The 23,705-nt window shown below is 37.8% G+C and overlaps 1 protein-coding gene across 2 annotated transcripts in view; it reads left to right on the plus strand.

Moving 5' to 3' along the window:
- The window catches only part of LARGE1 (LARGE xylosyl- and glucuronyltransferase 1), a 286,503-nt gene that overhangs the window by 51,674 nt on the left and 211,124 nt on the right, over positions 1-23,705 (plus strand). The window contains exon 1 of one of the 2 annotated variants that reach the window (XM_069807360.1): positions 5,908-5,925. The exons of the other annotated variant lie outside the window; for it this stretch is intronic. The gene's annotated coding sequence lies outside the window, so the exon portion shown is untranslated. Of the gene's footprint in view, positions 1-5,907; positions 5,926-23,705 lie in introns of those variants that run through there. 2 annotated transcript variants of the gene reach the window in all.

Raw genomic sequence — 23,705 nt, forward strand, 5'->3', positions numbered from 1 at the left:
GTGTAATTTAGAAAATAAGCAGAGGGGAGGTACTGCTTTGGCTCGTCTGGTTATTGAAATAGAGGTAGAGGAGCGGAATGCCGCTCTCTGTGAATGTATTGTGGAGAGAATAGGCACAGCACTGGGAAGACCTATGTATGTTGAAAGGAAGTACAGTGCCATCCTTGAGGTCTAAAACATGGTGCCCAAAATACTTTGTTGGACTACGAGACGTTTAAATATTTGATCCTTACCATCAAATGAACAAATTATTCTCTAAAAGATTTGAGATCCTATTTTCTGGTCTTTTATGAAGACTGCCACTACAGGGAACTCCCTGGAAAGGTTGCATGTTTTCCTAGAATGGACGAGCATTGCTGCTTTTGGAGAACTGGAGGTTTCTTATCTTTTTATTCCCCATTTGACCTGGTAACAGGAAAAATTACAGTCACCAAGTTACGATGTTGCTTGGCTAGAGATGTAAAAAGTAGATGTTTAGGGCATTATCTGGATAGTTGGGTTACTTAATTTTATGTGATTAAAATCATTTTTTTTAAGGAAGATGTCATCTTCTGAGAAGGGATGAGGGAATCTGTTTTAAACCCTGAACTGTAAACAGAACTGAAAGAGTTCTTGAATCCCTTCTTCCTGACACGCTGATTTGGCATTCATTCAGGATGGCGCGGAAGCTCAGATCTCTACTTTCATAATGACACCTCTCAACTAGTTGCTTTTCAGACTGCTGTCTGATACCTCTTTACAGATCTTCTGGGTTTTATATCAGTAAAGAGTTGTCATACTTCTGACTACATTTCTCCCTCTTTTTCAATGGATCAGTTTTCAATCTCTTCTAATGTCAAAACACTATTTGTTCTGCTAACCACAGCGCTCAATAGCACACTGAGCATGGAATTTAAATGTAAAACAGGTTGCTTCATAAACAGCTGAACTAATGAGGACTGATTTTCTATTGAAATGTATCCTGTTATCCTAATTTACCTTTCTACAAAACATTCTCAGATCTCTCTCATATCACCTACTTACTTGGCTGGAGAATTAACAACAGACAGGGTGGCTAGTGCAAACCCATTCACATGCTAACGTGTTGGATAAAGATTGAGGTGTAATTACCTTCCTTCACTGGGAACACTCACTTTGTTCCTCATCCTGTGCTTCCTTAGTTGCTGATTTCCACAAAACGAGCAAGAATTTCATCTATTGAAACTGCTGATGCTCTGTCAAATTTAGATTAAATTAGCCAGAAGTTATGAATGGGAAATACCTAGAGAGACAAACATTCCTTTACTCAAGAAATGAAGCTAAAGACCTTCAGAGGAAACAAATCTGCAGTCACTTCAGGTCTCAATCATATCTAATAGAAAAGGTGAAAGCCTCTATGTTTTTCCTATCACAAATAATTTAAAAAACACAGCTCTGCAAAGTCTCGTGAGGAGAAAAGGTGACGCAGAAAGCTGTGTGTTGCAGGAGAGACAAGTTCTGATTATGTCTCTCCATCTCAGTCCACACAGAAGTGGAGCTGTTCTTTTGTCTGTGCTAGATATTTGCAGGCAAAAAGCATTTCTTTGGAGACGTTCAGGTATGCAGCTTCTTTGAATCTTATTTCAGACGATAGGAGTAAAGGACTGACAGACTTGCAGATATTCCTGGACAATTGGAAAACACAAATTAGAAAGACTCTGGAGACTTACAAAGGACTTACTTTTTTCCCCGAGTCTGAATTAAATAGTCAGGGTCTGAATCTTTTCTTACTTACATTGTTACTATATAACACTGATTTGCCTGATTCCACTGGATCTGCTCTGCATTTGGTGAAAACTAAGATAAGAATCAGGTGCTGTCTTAGCATTCTGGATGACTGAATCTCAACCAACTTATCCATTTTTCTCTAAGCTAATTGAATGATAAAATGGAATGAAAGAAGACAAATTTTGAGATAATTGGGCTCAGGAGGTTTGTTTTCTCTTTTTCCCCCCAAAGTGGACAAGTTGTTGATGTTCTCTTAAATGTGCTTATGATATGTGGAATACCTAATGTCTTCTAGAATTATATTTCCTGCTCCTAAAAATACACTATGCGTAGTGTGTATATTTTAAAATGTCAAAGCATTTATTGACATAAGGGTGAATACAGTAGACTTAAACAGGTTGTGTTTGTTTTATTTAATATGACTGCAAACTGTATTTACAGAATATGAAGTGTGTATGTTTTTCTGTATCATTTCTGTGCATTATTTTGTGATTAAGTAGGTGGGATGGATGGTGTTGAAGGTGCTCATACACAAACAAAATTTTAATTTGCGTTATGCTCCCAAATAATGGGATGCTATTTAAAAGGTTCCTATTTTTTAAATTCTGGATTATTTGGAAATGAAAATATTTAAGATAAATTTTGGTTACTTGAGTTTTGTAGATTGTGCAGGTCGGAAATATTTCCCATATTACTGGAAACCAGTTATAACAGGAACTAAATGCTTCTTTTCCTGCATGTTTTGAACTTACTGAAATTACCAAGTGATTGGTACTGATTTGGCCAGTTTGAGTAATTTTTTTTTTTTTTTTTTTGAAGTGCTGGTTGCAGCCAGAATCAGGAAAACAGGAAAGGGGAGAGAGAGAGAATGTGAATAAACGTAGGCCTCATCCTTTTGACTGGGTCAGAGCTGGATGTGAAACAGTTGAACAAGCAGGAGAGTTCCTGGTAGTCTTCCTATATTTGCCTATAGAATTCATGTAACTAACGTTGCTGGTAATGACAGTCCTTTTGGCTGTAAAGAAAATAGGTGTGGTTTAGTACACCGTTTGCAGGACATAATTCTTGTTCTCCTCCTAAATTCTCATCCCACCTGTGCTATAGATTCACTGATGATCCTAAATAATCTCTGCCTCAGGCTTCCCTTCTATATGGGGCATGACACTGCTTTGAAAATGTAAAGAGCAGCAGTCAGGGGAGGGTAAAAAAGATGGGCTTGGGGGTAAGCAGAGGAATTGAAGCTTCATTTTTGAGGCAACATGTATGTTGCAAGGGGAAGGAATCCATGTTCTGTAGTCTTAGGTAAGTCTAGAACAGCTGTTGCAGAAAATTAATCCTCAAAAATTCACTTGCTTTTAAGAAGCAGGCAAGACAATCAGTCTTGAATATGGATAGCTCTAAAACAGAAGCTTTGGTTAAAATCTATGTTTTTCTTCTGTTGACTTCGCTGATACATGGCAAAAAGATGTGGACTTTGGCTCAGGCCACTTTTTCTTTGGAAGGCTTTATTTTTTATGAAGGGGTTAAATTAAACAATATATAAGTATAAATATAAAGAATGTATATACATGCATTCCATTGTGGATCTTATGTGGTTTTTCATACTGCCCCTTTTCTTTGATTTAATGGACAGCTCTGTATGCATGACTCTAGGAAGAAGGTCAATTAAACAGTAAAAGTGTTTTTCTCCATAGGAGTGCTTGAAATAGTCATTGAACTATGTATTTATTTACTTCATGTTTCTAATGGAAAACTTCAATTTGAAAATTTAAGATTGGAAATCAAATACCACATTTAGAAGAAAAGTGAGAGCAAAATGCTGTTTTCTGAACAATAATTTTTAAGAGCACTCATTATTGTTCTGTTTTCCTCGAAGTCAATGGCAAAACTGTCATCCTTTTCAGTGAGAGGAAAGCTAGGCTGGTACTGGGCATTTCTGGAGATCTCACTTTTGTATATTGTCTTAAGAAATATTTGGGTGGAAATGGAAGATTTTCACATAAGGACAAAACAAACAAACCCTCTCTTCACGTGTTTTGGGAAACTGGCCAAATACAGTGAAGGTTACTTGGATAACCTTTACTCTCTCAGTGCAGTGCTGCCAGCTTCTCACATCCCGCTTAGCTGATCCTTTAGACCTTGTTTTGGGTAGCAGTTCTCCAATGAGTGGCTTTACAAAGCCTCAGATGAATTTTTCTAAGATTGCAGACGTCTGAAATTGGAAAAGTCAGTCTAGGTTTTCTGCACTGTGTGCAAGAATTTGTACAAAATGTGTATTAGTGACACGCGCGTTTTGTTTTCAGTGTTCTTCGCTACCTGCTTCACAGCGCGATTTAATCTGCGTACCCTGAGAAGTGTGTGCAAACGCCAGAAGTACAGTGCAAAACCTTTCCTAGTATGATCTTGTTAAAATCATAGGGTAGATGGCCCAAAAATTAAAAAACAAGTGGCTAACCGAACCCTTTCAACAGACAGTTTCAGAAGCAGGCAAGACCCCCCCGTAGGGACATGCATAAGATGTTCCTCCCTCTTGATAGTTCTTGATTTCAAATGGTACAAGAATGTATGAAAGATGTTCTTTCAATTTTGGTAGAAGCTGCCCAACAGATGCGGAAGTTATTAGGAACAACAAAGGGTAATTGCACAAGCTTTGTTTCTTTAGGAAAACTAATTAAAAACACAGGTGAAGTTCAGTTTTAACAAGGTAGCAGTATGTATTTTGCTCATGGCATGTTTTTTCTAGGAAGGATGAGAACATTGTAACACTTTCCTAAGAGTGTTATGTTCTGTTTTCTGTTTTGTGTTCTGGAAGTATTTTTGGCCTGTTTGTTTGTTGAACCTTACTCCACCACAATTCTTTATTTTTTTTCCCTGAGAATTCCTTTAAATTCTTTACTGTTTTTATAAATAGCTAAAATTGGCTTCATTTTTGCTAGTTCATCTTTTATTGGTTTTGTGAACTGCAATATTAAGCTTGTAAACCCTCTGGATTACAGAGAGACCTAATTGTTTATGCAACCAGACTTTTTAATCATGACACTCATTTGGAAGGAATATTTAAAAATATACACCATATATCATCTGATGCCAGAGGCAAGCTCATGCTCACGTTGTAATGTGAGAGGTGATTAATTAAAAAATTATATATGTATAATTGTATATACAAAGTATTTTTCTCCTTGTTAATATTGATGCTTATTCTTTTGTGCTCTTAAACTGGTTAAATTCTTATCTACTGATAGACTAGAAGCATAATGAGGAAATCCAATGGATATGAAATTGCCTCAGAAATTGTCAACAAAGAGCTATTCTCTCACTAGACCATGTATATCAATTTTCTTGCAAAACAGTATGATTTTTCAGTTTTTTGGTTGTTTTTCAAAGTGTTGAGTACTTTTGCTGTGAAATACGAGATTTTAAGCAGGCATTGATCGTTCCACTTTGATTAGATGTAAATAATATTATTGGATTTCTCAGCAACTTAAGACTTTGTAGGCATGTGAATGTAATTCAGTAATGATCAGATAAATGCAAATAGCCTACTTGATCCCCCCTTTTTTTTTTTTTTAAAAAAAAAGGGTAATAAGAATATGGATTTCCTCCTCCTAGCTCCTATCCTGGGAATTATACTATTGACTGTAGAGGATTTTACCCCTTTTATAGGTAAGTCCATTGTGTGAAATACGTGGAAAGAAGGATTCAGAAGCTAAGGACACAGCCCTTTCATTCTCCACTTAAGCCTTTATATTTGTGTCACAAGTGCAGAGGACTGGACATACATGTGGAGGGAAGAGAGCAACTACACAGACATTCTTCCAAGGCTTTTAATATAGCACCTTTGAAGTACAGCAGTATCTCAAAGGAATCCAGATGCTTTTTATGCGTGCATTAGCTTTGCTGAACCTTACTTTATTGGGGCTTTTTGACTTAACCAATATTCAAGCTACTGTGGTAGCAACTGATAATTGCTGTAATGAGCTGTAATACTGGCAGGTTTGAAACCAGGTGACTGAAAGGGCAGTTGGATGGTCATTTATCTGGTCTCCACATACGGTAAACAATCTCTGTTAATCCCCAAAATAACTCTTCGGCAGCTGCTGCTCTTTCAGCTGTTCATCTGGCTGCAACAAGAGAAGCTCTGGGATTTTCGGGGAATGTTGCTCTAACCTACGGCACCAGGTACCTCCTGCTTAGGCTAATGCCACCGTATGTCAATTTTGTCTTTGTATTTGCATGCCCCAAATCTGACTGCGGTGTGGAACAGCAGGTTAAAATTAAAGCTATCTTTAATTAGGACAGGGTGGGAAGGGACAAGCACAGGAGTGAGCTGAAGATGGCTGCTTTACACCTCTCCTCCTTCTGTTAGCAGTGGAGTGATATTTGAGTCAGGAAAGTTTTCTGGTTTTCTTTTTTTTCCCCTCCCCTCTTTTTAGATGTTTTCCTTTTGAAGGAGGATGCTCCCACCCCACAACCCATCCCAACCTCCTCAGAAATATGGCCTAGGAGTGTCCTGGCATTGGGGTGTGAGAAAGAACTGTTCTATTGTGGACAAAAATACCTGTATTAAAAATAAATTAAGGTTAATATATTTCCATGTGTACATTATACGTATTTATATTTACTTTTAGAAGGTTCTGTAGAAATAGTTGTTACCAGGTAAGTTACAATCCTGAATTAATTTCCTGTCCTGCAAAGAATTTTATCAATATGAATCCATGTTTTCTGACTGGAAAAAAAAAATCATGAAAAGATGAAAAATTATCTTTTTCTCTGAGAGAGCTTCCATTTTCCCACCTCTGGCAGTTGTGCCTTGCTAACATCATGGTTTTGGGACCTTATGGAAACCTGTGCCAAGCAAGCTGTGCTTTTCAATCTTTCCAGATTGAATACCCATGTAAACGTTTTTACAACATAATTGCCGCTATCTTGTATCCTGTTTGATCTGCTCTTTAGACAGAGAGCCAACTGCAGCAATTATTCATGTAGATAGACTCTTGGCCATTCTAGTGGCCACATATCAATAGTTATGGCATATGATTTCTATTCAGTAAATGTTTGATCTTGGAGAGTGCATATACTTCTTTCTATTTTGTTGAAGACTGAAACAAACACATCTCATGAACTCTAGGTGGGTTATTTATATGCTGATAATCTGGTCAAGGCATCAGCAGCTTGTCTCTTGTACTTTCAGCAGATCAAAACTGTGGGCCTGTCCTGGGATTTTGACCCACTTCATTGTAATGTTATTCTAAAAGAAGTTGCTTCTTAGTATCAGAACTGATAAGACATTGTAGAAAATGAAGAAAATAAAATTCTGGTACCTGCTGCAGTTCTAAGATTCTGAAGGAAAGACCCAGCTCATTATCCTTCTACCTAACACTAGAGATATTGGGGTAGGTGTACCTATTCCAACTTTTGTTCTAGAATTGACAACCTTGTTAACAGTGGAGGAAAAAATAGTCTAGTTTTTTATTGAGGTTTGCAATCCATATGAAAGAAATGCAAATTTCACTGTATTACAACATGGTTGTAAAAACCACGTAAAATGTCAAACGTGGTTTTAGCGTAAAACGTGACATGATCTGAATTTAGCAAGGTCTTCTCCCCCTCAAGCATTCTCCCCCGTTCCAAACCCCCTCCCCGCCCTTTAACTTGGCTTTTCTACAGCAATGGAATTGCCTCAGTGGTAAGAAAGCATTTTCTCAAGGACTGGTTTCAATCTGTAGTTGCATTGGTGGAAAGTATAGCTGTGTAGAGCCAGATCTAGTATATTTGCAGGGTTGTTTTGATGATCCATGGGGAGTTCTGCTCTCTTCTTTCAGAGCTGATGAAAAGAGCTGCATCGACAATAGCTAATACTGAGTCTTTTCTCTTTCGTAGGAGATGGAGAAAACACATGCACAGTTTTCTTTGCAGGTCCAAGGCCAACACTCTGAACTGTGTTGACAACGTTTGTGAGGTAGTCACTTTTTCCACTGAAAGTTTGAACAGGAGTTGGTAGAAGTTGCCATAGGAGACAGATTGGATCAATTTGAAAATACGAGATTATGGACCTCATATGGATGATGCATCATTTATTAAAATGGTGTGGTATTTCTCCAGGGCAAAGACTTTAAATACAAGGTATACTGCCTGTGTTCTTGCATGTTGTGATATCAACCCCACTCAGTACACGCTCATGATGCAACAACATGCCCCATAGTTTGCACTTCATGGTTCATGCTCCCTGTCTTATCATGGAATACAGAAACAGGGTTTTCCTGTGTTCAGAGGGGTTTATGTTTCAAATGCTGTTCTATTCCCTTGACTAAGAAGGACAGACAGCTCCATCCGTGCCAGAAGTACTTTGTTTAATATATCATCTCTCCAAGACACATTTTGAAAGGGTGCAACCTTAAATACGGTGCTGTCAAGGAGAGTTACGGCTACAACATTTATTACTGCTACTTGCAAGAGCAAAGGGATAAAGCACAGGAAACCTGCAGTAAAGATGGACAAGAAGTTCTGATGTACGCTAGTATAGCCACAGTCACTGATTTTTGTTAGTGGAAGATGCTGCCCAGAATGTACAGGCATACTATAGTCAAAATGCTCATGTGAGGTAGTTAACTATTTGAAAGCTTTGTTAAAAAGAGAAGAAAAAAAAAATAACGGCCTTCCAGCAGTTACTGATCTGAGCTGGAAATGAGCCAGCCAAAAAAGATTTGTATGTAGTTACCAGCCTTTTTTTAATCACACCGATCTAACTTAAGAAGCCACAAAAGTGTTATCTGTGTTTTGGGATCTCCACGATGGTTGCCCTGTCTGCTATCCCACACAAAGCAGCAGACAATTTCTGCCAGAAGCTGCCAGCAGCAGAATGCACCATCAGCTTCTCAGCACAGAGAGCTTGTGCAGAGAAGGAGGAGGATGGCAGGTGTCATCTGCTCAATGCAGAAGGCTGCCTGGTGATCCCACTGCAGTTGGCATAATGGGAGACGTGGTACTGCACGTTGAAGCAACTGCCTGTATTATTCCCACCACTTGAAAAAGAATTTGGAAGAAATTAAAAATAACTGTCTAGAATTCTGTGATACTAGCTAGGGCAGTTTTAACGTCCATGATAAATGTGATGCAGCCAGCTTTCTAAAAATATGGATCTTGCAAGTTAACCCCGTAATGTATAACTGCAATAGATAGTATTAGATGTGAATTTCCTGAATTTCCCAAATTTAATGTTAGGGCTCTTGCCACCACTGCAACACAATTTTAAGTCTGCGCTTTAGGATTGTTACCATATGACCATCTTGCATCAGCATTATACAAATGCTGAACATCACCGTGAGCACTGTGAGACAGTATGTAATTTCTTCCTTTGCTTAGACTAGACAGAACTGAAGGTTGAATAAGAAATGCAGGAGCTACATGTGGGTGGATTGCACGCAGACACAGTAAACTCTTAGACTCATCAAAGCTTACCAACACTAAACAATGGGAGACATCATATAATTTTTATAACATTGAAGAGGTCCGCTATGTGCCACTGTTGCCAAAGATTTCACCTCTGATACGAGGAATAGTTAATCCTTTAACTCGCTGTGTAAGAGTCACAAATAATGCTGGTCTGTTCCAGTGTATTCTTCTACGGTGCAACTATGCCTATCGCAGTGAAGGCAGCTAGAATGGGATCATTATGGCTCTGGTCTGTCAGTGCTTCTCCATTCCCAGAGAGCTGAGCTGCTATTCAACAAAAATGCCATGTATTACCAGAACTTTGGATAATTGTGAAAAGCTACTTAACATTATGAATCTAGTATTTAAGACTATGAGATAAGCAGGTCTGGAAGAGGCTTAAAAGATGTCAAGACAATCTCAGTTCCAGGTTGACCTAATCTAGCTAATTTAGAAACAGAAAGCTGCCTTCTACCCTTAAAAGAACTAGTACTGCACCATAACATACTTAAATTCTCATCCAATATGTGCTTCCTTCTCCCCCATACAGAGTCATTGAAAGGGGCCTGATTTTCATGGAATATTGAATTCTACTTTGTGGAAGAAGCAGGGCCTCCCACTAGGATGTCTCAGGTTAGATGCTCACAAGCAATGATTCAAAAAGCCTTGTCACTTTAGGAACTGTATATCTCTCTATTATGGAATGAAGTAGCAGAGAATATTGAAGGTTAGACAGAGGTATGCTAGTTGAGGTATAATGCGTGAAGAAACACATACAATTCCTGCTTACAGAGGATTTATGCAACACCATTAATCACTACACAGCCATTTTCATGGATGTTAAAAATCTAACCATTATTTGAGGCTAAGACAAAACAAACAAACAGGCTTAAAAACCCCGAGTAGTGTGAATAGGTAGAAGTTTTAAAAAATGAATAGTATTTGAAATGACTTGGAAAGTGCTATCGAGAGAACTCTGGAATAATCACAGCATAAGAAGCAAACAGAAATTACTTGTATTCATAGGGACTGTTGCTGTGTAATTATCAAAAGGCTGAGTGAAAACTGAGCAAGTCTCTCAAAAATTCAGCATGTGTCAGGAAATATTTCCTAGCTAATAAATAACGTGGCAAAAATCTCCCCTGAAGAAATTACCAGCTCCTTTGCATATCTGAATGATATGTAATGGGAATAAGTGAATACAGAGTCAGCAATTGTGTGAGGAAAGAAGCCGCATTACTTCTTTTATTTTTGGCTGTGCCTGAGGTCAGAAGTTCCTTTGCTATTTCTTTACCTCCCATTAGAGCAAATATAGTCTGCTTCTTTTCTCTTAAGGCTCTTTTTTCCTGTCCAAATTTTTTTTTGTTTAAATTAAATAAAAATGTCTGTCTGTGTTGCAAACTGTGACTGTGTTGGCTCCTTATTATTATTTTCAACACTTGCATGTTAATGAAATGTTGCGTTATCCTACATTGTAATACTTTTCAAAGGAAAAAACCCTCTTGAAAAAGGCAGAGTAGTGGAGCTGTAATTTATTGAGTTAAAACTTCAAACAGTAATACTTAATGTGCATGCTGTTAAAGTACTAACCATGCATCAAGTATTTACAGTGTATAAGGCTACTTACATAATAACATGCCTTATTTATCAATGCTTTCACAATTTTGCATACTACTGCTTTTCAGATCTGGAAAATTGACTCCCTTTGTTTTGCCTTTCAGCTTTCAAGCTCTTTGGGGCCAGTGTTACTGTTTGCTTAAAAGTCGTTACTGTTCCGTCAAATGCAATGGAGAATTCATCCATTCGCTGTAGGTGCTTACAGCAGGAAAAAGTTAAATAATAACATGGAGTGCGTGTGTGATGTTATGTTTGTAAGCATGGTTCCTTCTGCGGAGAGTATGAACTGGAAGGGTGAGCAGAAATGTTTCTCAGATTGCTGTTAACCAGGGACTGAACTGTAACAAATCCACAGCTGCTTCATGGTTGTCACTCTGTCGTTCACCATGACCGTATGGAATTTCACGGCGACAGCAGGGGTAGGACTTGGATCTGCACGCATCACAAATCTCGGCCCATTGCCACCGGAGGAAGGACTCTGCCTGGTTTTGGTATTCTTGTATGGGGCTCTTCTAGTGGTGACTACCATGGGTGAGAAAAGGCAATTAATTACTGCATTAGTACCAGTAATAACAGTAGAGCTGGTGGCTTTTATTGGCTCTAGGACATTAAGTTGCTTTATCCTTTCCCAGTGGTTCTTTTTATAGAAGACAGCAAGAAAAAAGACTTGCATGATGGGGATGTTTATACTTGAGTGATACCCAACTCTTTTTTTCCTGTTTATGAACAGATTTCCCTAATTATTAAAATCCCAGCGTGTAAGATGCTTAGGAATAGTTACTTGGTCATGTGGCATGTTTTCACATGAGACGATGCAGAAAGCGTGCGTTTGTGAATGGGATCATACGACTCGGCATCCCCAAGCATGTTGGCTTGTGCAGCGCAGGACAGCGCTAAACTTACTGCTGTGAGCTTAGCGTCCTATGACTTTCTTCAGTGCCCTGGCCTGGGACCACAAGTGATCCCAGTTTTTGCAACTAGTGTAACAAAATCTAATGTGCAAGCCCTATAGAAGGGGAAGGTGATTCTGCTTTCACAAAACGCATTTTTCTTTCTCACGCTCGTTCTTTCACTGATTTCACTCTCACGTACCCAGAAGCACCAAGATGTGTGGCCAAGTGATGGGCCCAGGATTACTTACGGTGACAGAAAGAGTAAAAGATGCCAGCTATTAAGTCCTCATCATATCTGCTGTTTTTGTCTTGATTGGAGATCACATGGTGGTTTTTGACTGTACCTATTGTTCTCTTCAGGAGTTGACAGTGATTGCAATCTTAGCCTTTTCACTCTGTACCATCCCTGTAAGTCAGTAGGCAGTGTTGCTGATTTCCCCTCTGTCCTTCTGCCACCTTGTCTGAGTGGTTTATAGCTCTAATCCTGTTCTTTATCTTCTTGTCACTTTCTCTTAATGATTTGATTTTGTCCTTTATTTTACAAAACCAGACCTCTTGAGAAACGGCATGCAGAAGTGCAGTTGATAACTGGTGTGTGGGGGGTGCCCTTCAACACGTGACATCTGTTATTCCTTCTTTGGCTGTTTCTTTTGGTGCTTTCACAACACATTTCCATGCATACTTCATTCAAACTATTCTTCATAGTCCTATTACAGATCTCTTTAACATTTAATTGATTGATGGGATACAACAACATCCTTTGCCAAAGTACAAGCGAGTTCCATAATGCTTTTGAATTATCTAGCCCTTGACAAGAAGAGATACATCATAAAAGCTGTAGGTATATGCTCTGTTTTGTTGTATCTCAGCCTGAGTTGTCACTACAGTGTTCCCCTTCTCCCTTGTCCTCCCTACGGTTAGAAAATACCACTTTAATTGTGTGGAGCATCCAATGAACTGACAAGTTCATGTTGCCTTATTGCAAGCCCTGCACCTGAAGAAATTCCTGTGTCGTGCTTTCTACGTTTATCTTTTATGGACCTTTATTAATTGGAATCTTTGCCTGAAAAACAGGACCTTTATGCTCCTTGTAAAAGCATCATGAACTAAGAAAAAAATAGATGATACTGACTTCATTAGCTTATTTTGTAATTAAATGGTCTGAGAGACAGAGGAAGAGTGTGTGTATATGATGTACATAATAAGCGGAGTAGATAACGCATTATATGGAAAAAATAGCACTTTCTTGTAAAGAGGTTGGAGGATGTTTGTTTATTTTCCTAAGAGGCATTATCAGTGCTAGGAATGTGAGTTGTAATACCTATTCTGCAATAACAGGTAATCTTTTGAGAGGAGCTGGCTCAGTCATCTACAATGATGTGATTTTTTGGCTTTGGCTTTTGAGGTTGTGGGTGTTCTGTTTCTTTGGTTGGTTTGTGTTAGCTGGTTGATTGTTTTCCTAAAGAAATTTGTGATGATCAAGTGAAATAAATTGAGTTGCTGCTTAAATTAAAAAAAGGGGGAGGTAATTTAAAGTTATGTTCCTTTTTATAGAGAGTTTTTGTTTCTTGTTAATATATGTGAGTGATAGCAGCTTATGTTTCTTTTCTATATACAGAATCTTGTATATTATGATTAGCCTTTGCTTTTGTAGGGTTAAGATCACAGCTAGCAAGTGATGAAGCAACCTTTCTTTTATTGGAGCTCAGGTGGAGGAAAGATCTTTCATTTCCTTTCCCAAACTCTTGGTATATGCCAGACAATACAGAGATGATTGAAAGTGGTGTGTAAAAAAAAAAAACAACAAACGCACCTAAAATTAAAATAAAATGGTGAAACATAGTTTTAATGCTTCTACAGGCCCTGTCTTCTTTTTTACCGAGAGAAGGGGTGGCTCGTTGGTATGACCTTTCCCTTCTGGGGCCTATTTTTGCATTAGAAATTGGGTCATATCTTCTTAGAACCTACATTTCTGAAGCTAGTTGCTAATTCTAGCTGTATTAATTTTAATTCTGAATTTGAGACATTGTAAGACCTTGTTTTACAAAAGTATTGAGTACACCTAACTTCTGTGAAAGTCTCTAAATCTAGAACTTGTGGTATTTAATAAAAAATGGGCATTTCTGTTCATAGAATTATAGAACAGCCCAGGTTGAAAGGGACCTCAAAGACCATCTGGTCCAACCTTTCATGGAAAAGGGAGATGAGATTATCTACTACCCTGTCCAGTCATGTCTTGATATCTTGTTGAGTCTTCGCACAAGTGGGTTTATTAAAAGGTAGACATCCCACAATGGCAAAGCAGATTTAAAAAAAAAAAAAGTATTTAATTTTCGGCTTCAGACAGTATTTGCCTCTAGATTACAACCTTTGAAAAAATAGTTCCTTTTGCACCTAAACTATAATTACCATCTCCTGTTTCTGCAAAGCTAAAGAATGACAAAATGTATAGGCCTTTTTTAAGGTATTATATTTTAGCGATTTGATAAAGGATAATGAGAAAACTGTCTTCAATAAATAACTAATAGTCTGTCTTATATAATTTGAATCTAGGTTTCCATCTTTCTTCTATTTCTTTATTTCAATAACTAATAGTCTGTCTTATATAATCTGAATCTAGGTTTCCATCTTTCTTCTATTTCTTTATTTCTGATTTCGATTTTTCTGCTGCCTTCCTAAAAAGCAGTGCGGTATCTCTCAGCCATTGCTTCCTATCAGTGAAGGATTTGAAGGTGAATGATGCACCCACTGGTTTAGATAAAATTTTCATGCTGCCTAAATGTGAGAATTACGGGGGTCTAAACCAATAATCATAGTGTCAGGCTTAAGTGTGAGTGCAGAAGTATTAACCGAGCACATAAGGATGTCTCTCTGATTCGCAGTTGGCAGTTACCAAGGGAAGTAGTGATTTTTAGCAATGTGTGGGCATTACAGAGATGATCTTTTTGACTTGGCAGCAGCTTGTAAGGTCATTCCTATCAGCTTCATTAGCGTCCTTGTTCCTTTTTTCATCACCCTGTTTGGGTAATGAAAGATAGTGCTAACCTTATTCTAGTATCAAAACACCTACTCAGGTTGTAATCTCCCTTTCTGTAATTCACTGCAAAGTCAGAAAAGTGATGTTAGCTCAAGTGTTTAGGGTTGTACGTAGCTCCTGTATGAGACTTCACTTCTTTCTCCCTCTGTGACCACAATGCCATCTCACAGCTCTGTTGCTGTGTCCTAAAAACATTAGATTTTTTACCAAATGAGGTAATTTATGTGTGTATTTTCATAAGGCCCCGGTTGTGAGAGTCAGCTCCATAACTCATAAAAAGGATCATCTACTTCCATGTCTGTAAAGCAAAAATGTAAAAACAAATTGTTTTGTATTACTTCTGTAAATTCTTCATGCACATAAACATGAGACACCTGCTTGTGTGCCTATTCATATGCATAATGTGACCAGTGTTAACTTAAATCAACCCACATAAGATTAGAAGGGAAGAACAAGATGATTATTGTAATATCAATTTTTAAATACTGTAAGAATGTGCCTTGTCAGTGTAAAGGATATGAGTAGGCAGGTAAAATCTAGGTCTGCGTTGGCTTCATATGTAACACTGAGTGGGGATGGACAGAAAAGGTCAGACCTTCGTGATCCTTAGGGTAGAGGCTGTCCAGCCTGTAGCCCTGCCTGTCCCCCAGCACAGAAAGAACGTGTTTCTTTTGCTTCTTGAACAACATCATGCAGAGCTGTTTTGCAAGTGTTTTCTGATCTAGAAGAATTTTTGCTTTTTTTTTTTTTTTTTTTTTTTTTTACACTGCAAGCATAAGATAGTGTTGGAGTTTCTTGTCTGGGATGGACTTTGACCAGCTCATAGAGGCTGGAATTTATCCCTCAATACATCTGTAAACTGCAGTGAAACTTATAATTTTTTTTGGAAATGATGTTTCATTTATTTCCCAGAGCTGTAATTCAGCACTAAATACTGGGCACATGCCAGATCACAGGACTGCAAAACAGACTCTTGAAAAAAGACCTTTCTATGTTTTAAAATGTTTGAGAGGAAAAAAATGTAGTAAGTCTTCAAGTGTGACACTGAGAACTTCTTAAATAAATTCATCCCCAAATGGTCATCTCTTCAAAAAGTTAGATGCAAAAAAACAAAGGAGAATTAAGACCAGGTGTCTTCTCAATTGTTAATTTTTCACTCCGTATGGTCTTCAACTGTGCTGCTAAAGAATGCGTTGGTAGGTGAGACAGACAGCTTGAGCCTGGAGATACTCTTGGGCATTGAACTGGGAGAGAAGGTCTGATCGTGGCATCAAGGGTTCTGTGGTAATAATACTTTTAAAGAGGAATAGCTTCCAGTTAAGGTGGTAAACTTGGTCTTTGGAATCCGTTTTCCAACTCACGTTTCAGACAGTCTCATTATAGACAAGGTGCATGGGTCTGCCTTGATACTCTGTGCTATGGAAGATCAGAATATTTTCTTTCTGGATAATTTAAAATCACAAGATCTGTTGGGGCAAGAACTTTGTGTGTTTGCAAACCACTTATCAGACGTGATCCTCCCATGGTAAGGACCATAGGCATAATTGTGCAAGAAGAAGTTTCTGCACCATGAGGAGGAAAACTGTAGAAATCTTACCATTTTGACTGCAAGTAAGTTTTTGTTTGCACGATATTACTGTTATTTACTTATGTGGGTAAGCCAGCCGCGCACTTCTGGGATTCAGTGGGGCTTTTTTTCCCACTGCCTGGCTACTGGATGTTTTTCTGCAACTGGCAAATGTGTGTCATTACTTTTTATTGCCTACCGTTGTCAGAGTGATTAATTCGTTCTCACTCACCTTTTCCCCTATCCTTGAGGCATCAGGGATGATTCTTCTCTTGGAGTCATCTTGCTAAACCATGTGACATCTGCTGTCTGACGGTGGCATTGCAACGCCTCGGTGTGCGTTGCTGACAAATGCGAGCACTTTAATGGAATTACATAGCTGACTTTCAAATGGAGCACCCTTTTAGTTGAAACTCATTTATTTTCTTGGAAACATTTAGAACTACAACATCAGCATGTGTAATTTCAGTCTGTCTTAGTTAAAAAATTTCACTGAAGCACTGGAAGTTAGAACACATCTAATTCCTTTCATTGCCACCTTTGAGGAAATAACTGCTTAGAATTGTGGATTTGAGGAAAACTGTTGACATTAAATAAATAATTTATCGTTACCTCCTTTGCCTACTGTAAATGCAAAAGCAGGAAAATGCCCCAAATAAGCTAGCGTTATCAAGTACCTAATTAGCTGAGCTCTTATGCTTCAACATAAGACAGGTTATGAATGGGATGATAAAAAAGGAATTCTTTTATAGCCTAATTTTTAAATGAAGAAAAAACTTGTATTTGATCTCACAGCCATTGATTTTCCTGACAGCGCCACAGCCTGTGAATTGTTCATTAATACAGCTATACGGGACTGGTTTTTTTCAGTTCACATCGCATTTTGTGTGGCTTTGTTTTTTTTCTGCAGCTTGATGTGGTACAGCTTTGTCCACATTACCAAATACTGAGACCTAGCAGGAGTGGATTTGTAGAGTGAAATAGTTGGTGCCGAGGACCTGATACACAGGCTGCATTCATCCAAGGTTTTTACAGTAAGCTACTTGCAGTCTTGTCCCAGCAGCTGAGCATCCCTACTATCCTTTAGCCTACACTCTGGAATGCATCTTCTGGTTTTGTTTCATCCTAAGGGTATCCAGTTTGTGCCCTCTCAGACTCCTCAGTCATGTAGCTCAGCCCGGAGTAAGCTGGAATGCTTGGGGAGATTGCATCAAAAGGGATGAAGGTATTCCTCTTCTGAATTAAAATGCCGATGTAAACTCGCTCATTGACTTCTTTCTCAGTTGGAGCTGAAACTGCCTGTTTCCCTGCTTTTTTTCTGCAGTGATTCACCAAAAGGAATGGAGATGGAATTTCTGGGACATATGTCATGGTAGCTGTAGGGTTTCAGTTGATAATGTTGCTGCTATTAGCATGCTGATTGAAGTTTTTTCCCCATTAACTTCTGAATTTTTATACTTCCAAGTCTTTCATATTACTCACACAGTGAAACAATTTTAGATGCTCTTATCCAAAATCTCTTAACCTCACAGATGGCACTAAAAACTAAACAGAAAATGTAGCATGTCATTATGAAAAAAATAAATTAAACAAAATACACCAAATGTGTAGATCTGATTCATTAATCTTTGTTAGCGGCACTTAGACAATATTATTGAGCTACTGTGGGAAAATATTAATGAGGACTGAGATATTGCTTAGATGAGATGTTTTCACTGCAGTTAGGCTTTTTGGATACTTCTCCTAATTTTATCATTGACTTGCTCTGCAACCAGTAAACTCAATTTTCCTTAAAATCTTAAATTTTTTACTTTAAAGACCCAAGGACTCCCAAAGACATGTAAATATTATGACATTTAATTTAGAGATCCTGGTATCTTAGTATCAGGGTATGTTACAGGAATGTTAGAAATGCAAAAAAAAAGTTGAGACCTTCAAATGAAGGCTGAGAATAGCTACCCCCCCCATTTATACTGCTAAAATATTTTAGTATCAGAAGTAGTAAAATTATATTCTCCCAAAGAACTATTTCAGTGTTTCACATTTTTTCAAGCCTTATAAAGTCCTGCTATCGTTTCTGTGCAAAAGCCGGTTTTCCTCCTGAACTCTTTTGTGTAATTATTTGCCAGCATCACTTTAAATATTAGAAGAATGACACGTACAGTGTTTGATCATATTATTGAATATAGCTTTGAAGATGACAAAAAAAACCTCAAGATGCATTGCATATTCAACATTACTTCTTCTGAAGCGTTTTTAGACGCTGAAAAGACGTGATTCAACCTATAAAGTTCTGCTTTACTTCATACTACTGGTTTATAATATTAATCTGAAAAGGTGTTAACATGGATTCTTACACCCACATGAACACTTGGTAAGGTCTCCTCAATAGTTAAAATATTAACGGATCTCTACCTTGATCAGATAAGAACTACTCCAGGCATCTGTTTATTAAAGTTTATAAACAGTTTGTCACCACGGTGTGTGTTTGGAAGACAGTGCAACTTAGCAGACCCAGCAGACGTGTATCTGCCTGAATTGGACTCAGAAATTTCAAGAGCTGCACAATAACAGCCTGAATTTGTGATCAGTATCCAGTAGTGGTTTGAACTCTCTTCCAACAGATACGTGAATTTTCAGTAATGCCTGCAACAGTAGTGCTAACCCCCGTGATTTTCTCAGGAGCCATGAGGAAGTGGCATTTCATGTCAAGTTCAGTTCTTGAAGTTCTAATGTAACTTCAGCTTTCATTTAAAAAAGGAAAAGTTCTAGGTTTTCATAGTTGCAAGTATAATTTGAGATACGAACTTTCAAAGCCTTCCAATCTAAGGTGCTATTTAAGAAAATGAGAAGAACAGCCCCTTCTTCCCCTCTCCCAACTGATGGGGTCTCTTTTTTTAGTTATGAGACACCTGAGGTTGTCAGGCTGCTAATGCTTGTTGTTAAAATGGCCACTTAGTATTACCATAGTTTAAGGGGCATTTTACAGGAACACCATTTTCTCTAGCATATTTTTCACTCAACTATACATTTTTATAGTCTTCAGCCCTACTGTCCAATTACCTAAAGCTTCAGTTTCTTATTTAAAATGGTACTTATTGTCACTTTCAATATATTTCACTGTCTCTCTCTTTCAAAATCAGTTTGTAAACGTCTTTACCTGTAGAGATGAAATATAATTTTAAGGTCAGCTGTAACAATCAATATTAACAGGTTTCTTTAATCTAGTCAAGTCTGTTTAAAAAGTAAAATATTCTTCTAACTACTGTATTTGAGCTAGAAACTAACACATTTCACAAGTTTTCAAGTGTGAAACATTACTGCATTTTCTTACACAATGCTAGAAGAGTACATAAACTTTACAAAATACAAACAATTAACATTCATATTTAGCATTTTATCAAGTTGAAACCCTTCAGGAGTAAATGTATTTTCTTGTAAAGATTATCTCATTTTGGAGAAATTGAACCAAATTAAGATGGTTTTGCTTGGTGCTGTTGAAATCCAAAGTCAATGGTATGCACTTTAGAGCTAATGCATATTACTGAAAGAAACCCCTTCACATTTTTTTCTGCTTTCACGGGTTATGTTTTAGGCTAGGTAAGAGATAAGAAATGCAGTTACGGCCAAAGAATCAGCCACTTAGGTCATAATTTACCCTGTAATTACAAAATTATGTCTAAATATCAGCAAATGCAAGATCATGCTATTCTTAAGACTGTACAAGACATTTTTAGTGTGTTATAGAAGAGGTATAAATAGCCTTGCGTCACTGTCCTTCATCTTTAGCTTTGTCATTCTTAACACACCCAAACCATGCATTTGAGCTGTCTTCACCTGATGTACCAGAGCAACTTCTAATAACAGGAATACATTTTAAGTTTCTTTTAATAGCATGGTATCAAAAATGTAGTCATTACAAGGTATGCCTTGACATTTCCATAAAACAAGGCAGACAATGTAAGTTTTATAATTTTGAAACTTTTTGGACAAATAAGGAAAAGTAATTGAAAGCTTACCTTCAGTACTTTCAAGGCCAAATTATAGGTTGCCTGTAAATTATATGCAATATGTATTTTTTCCCAGCAGTTAGTGGTGAAAAAAATACTCTAATTTTCTATTGGATTTGTGTATCCCAAAGTTGACATTAGTACTATGAACTGCAAATGATGACATATTATCAAAGTTCAAGCCATTTGATTTGAGCATGTTCCCTAAATTTTGAAATATTCTTAATATGGTTTTGTTGTTGTATTGGAAATAAAAGATTTACCTTCCCTTTCAGCTGTGCAATAATAAGTAATTACTGCAAGTATTTTATATATCTATAGTTCTAATTCTCAGCAGCCAAAAAATAAAAAAAAGGACACCCAAGCCCCTTTCAGCCTTTTTTTTTTTTTTTTTAATCTTTTCATCAATTGAAGAAGTAGTTCATATAATCTTGGCAGTAAACAAAACTTGTCCTACCAACACGTATCCTCATAGCTATGGGTAAATCTTGGAAAAACAATATTATGTAATTTGTTGTCAAAATCAACCAATCTGTGTGAATCAGTATAGCTAATAATAATGTGGTACATTTTTGATAATAGTATCAACTACTTTTGTTGCCCTTCAAATAACTGCATTGTTATGTCCTATATTTTTGTATCTCCTAGCAACAAAAAAAGTTATAAAAAGTTTTATTTTTAGAAGTGTGCTAGAATTGTTTTCACAATCATTATATCTTCATGCTGTCTTACTGACAGTTCCCTATGAGCAACTGAGAAAATTTTTCTGCATAAAATGCAGTGATCTATAGTGATTATCGCTATCTGTTGCAATACATATTGAGGTATATCTTATCTTGTCGCTGAAACATTGGCCTTGGGGTCGGTATCGTGATCCCAGTGTCTGTACCGGTATAACTGAATTGACCCCTTTAGTTTATGATCTTTATATCTGCCGTGTACCTGCAGTTTACATGGCCCATAGATTCTAGATACTGTGCCCCGTATGGTTATGATAAAAGATAACTCTTACGATACCAGAACAGGGTAGACCATCTGTAGATAACAAAATAGACGTTATAGCAGTGACATTTATGCCGCCAAAAGCATTGCCTCCGGAGAGCGCAGCCTGCTCTGCGGACCAGGCGGTGGGACCGGCTGTCACCGACAGCGCTTTTCCACGGAGAATGGACTGGCTGCAGCCACGTTGTGTAACATCCTTTGCTTAGATCCCAACACACTGGTATTTTTCTTTCTTTATATTATTCAGAAAAACTCCCACAGTTCACCCAAGTCATGAGATGATGCTCCATGTTGTATTTCTTGAGGCTTTGCGCGATGGCAGTGCCTGCAGGCAGCAAACTGCCGAGGCAGCGCTGGGGGGTGTTACAGTGCACGGGGAGGAATCTCATCCTGTAGGGAATGGTCTCTGTAGTGAATCTTCTAAAGAACTTCCCCTGGTTCTGTGTCAAAGACCTGGCTGGCTCACCCTGAAAGAAAGCCCAGGATCGGAGAGAGGTGTGGTGAACCGCAGCAGATCACAGATCTGGAGTAAGGAAGGGAGCAAAGTTATTAAACAGTATTGGTATACTGGGGTTATTTTAACCGCAGCTCCATTGGTTAGACTATATTTTCTTTAAAATATATTTCAAATGTATTATTTTGACTTTGGTATCAGTTGAAGTTGTGTTTGTATATATGTGTTTGTATAAAGATCTCTTTAAGGATCTTTTGGTTTTAAACTATTATTAAGATCTAATATGCAGAATTGTTGCAGAAATAAGTCCTTAGTACAGAAAGCTCAGGTGTCTTTCAGAGTTCCCTTTAAAGGTGTGAATATTCATAATACGACGTTCAGTCATTCCTACTTGATTGTCTCATGCTGGTGCAGTACTTAGATCCAGTCGACAGCAATCTCAGACTAGAGAGTGAGGAACTCCGAACTCCTTCACCTTAATTGTTCTCTGAGACTCTTACTCAGCCTTTGTCCTACTCTCAGAAGACCCACTGTTGAAGTTACTAGAGGTTAGCTTTACTTCTGTTCTAGATTTATATTAATGATAGCCAGTACAACACAGAAAGAGTCAAATTGTCTTAAAAGATACTACAGTGTAGAAGCAGAGTTAGGAGAGACAGTAAGAGATGTTACTCCTCTTTCCCTCCCCTCATCTCAAACACCAGCCAGTGCAAAACATGTTCTTATGTTATATGATGTGTCCATGACTGCACAGTCCTCTACATCCTTTGATGATCCTCTGTGTCATCATTATCCTCTTTTACTTTTGTTAGAAAAGATCTGGCAACCTCCCCTCTGCCCTGAAAATGACGCATTATAATAACATTTAAAGTGGAAGTGTTAATTATGTGCATTTGAATAAGGTCATTCTTTTCAGTATATTCATTTTCTTTACAAGGGACTTGCTAAATATTTTATATTTATTATTTCTGCACCTTCATCTAATTGCAGAATTACAGGAACTTCAGAGAACAATGGTGATGGTAATGAGATCAGTAAGAGATTACAAAGACTGATGTTTTCATACACAGGAACAATGAAATGTTCAGTGAAAATCCCTACAGTTTGAGGAAATGGGGAGAACAGAGAAACCCTTAGCTCATGGCCCTTTGTCTCTAGGCAGACCACCCTCCCTCAGATGATAGTTTTTAAATGAAGAGTAAAGAGCTATCCAAATTACAGATTGGTTTGAAAGAACAGTATTCAACCTGCTTTGTGCAGAGGATTGGAGTAGATGACCTCCAGAGGTCCCTTCCAACCTAAACTATGCTATGATTCTATTAAAATGGTAACCCCCCACACGGAAAATTTGGATTCTTTAGTAAGTGCTTTTGCCAGTGTCTCCTCTTGAGGCTAATTCTACAGCTTTGTTCAGCTTTGATAACACCTTTCGTACTCCTTTTGTAACTGCATTAAACTCGCATGCCATTCTTGTCTAATACCCACATTAATCTGTGTAGTGCCAAATTAGAAGCCATGAGAAATCTGTATTTATAAATTCCAGTTCATCAAGCCAGTGTTCTAATGTTCAAGGATAGTCCTATGTAAAATAATCTAAATCCACAGCTCCCTTCCCTACTTAAAATAAGTGCCTGACACCAAATTATTCTGCAAGAGCTTTGCTTCTATGTCAGCTAAAAAGAAGGAGTATGGGGGGGAAGCACCTTTCCATTCAACTTGTATAGAACCCACTCAGCCCTGGGAAAGCCTAGGGAAATGGCTGGTCCTTGTAGCCTGCCTGGATGGTATAATATTTAAGAACAAATAAATAGTGGACCTTGACACACAAGGTTTTCAGCAGGAAAATTTACTTAAAAATGTAGCTCACAACTCATGGTGCTATTTGATGTTCTGTAGTAGCATCAAAGAACTATTGAGAATGTATAATGTGCTTAGTAAAGTAGCACTG

Source organism: Haliaeetus albicilla, chromosome 19 (assembly GCF_947461875.1).
Source record: "Haliaeetus albicilla chromosome 19, bHalAlb1.1, whole genome shotgun sequence".
Classification (NCBI taxonomy): domain Eukaryota; kingdom Metazoa; phylum Chordata; class Aves; order Accipitriformes; family Accipitridae; genus Haliaeetus; species Haliaeetus albicilla.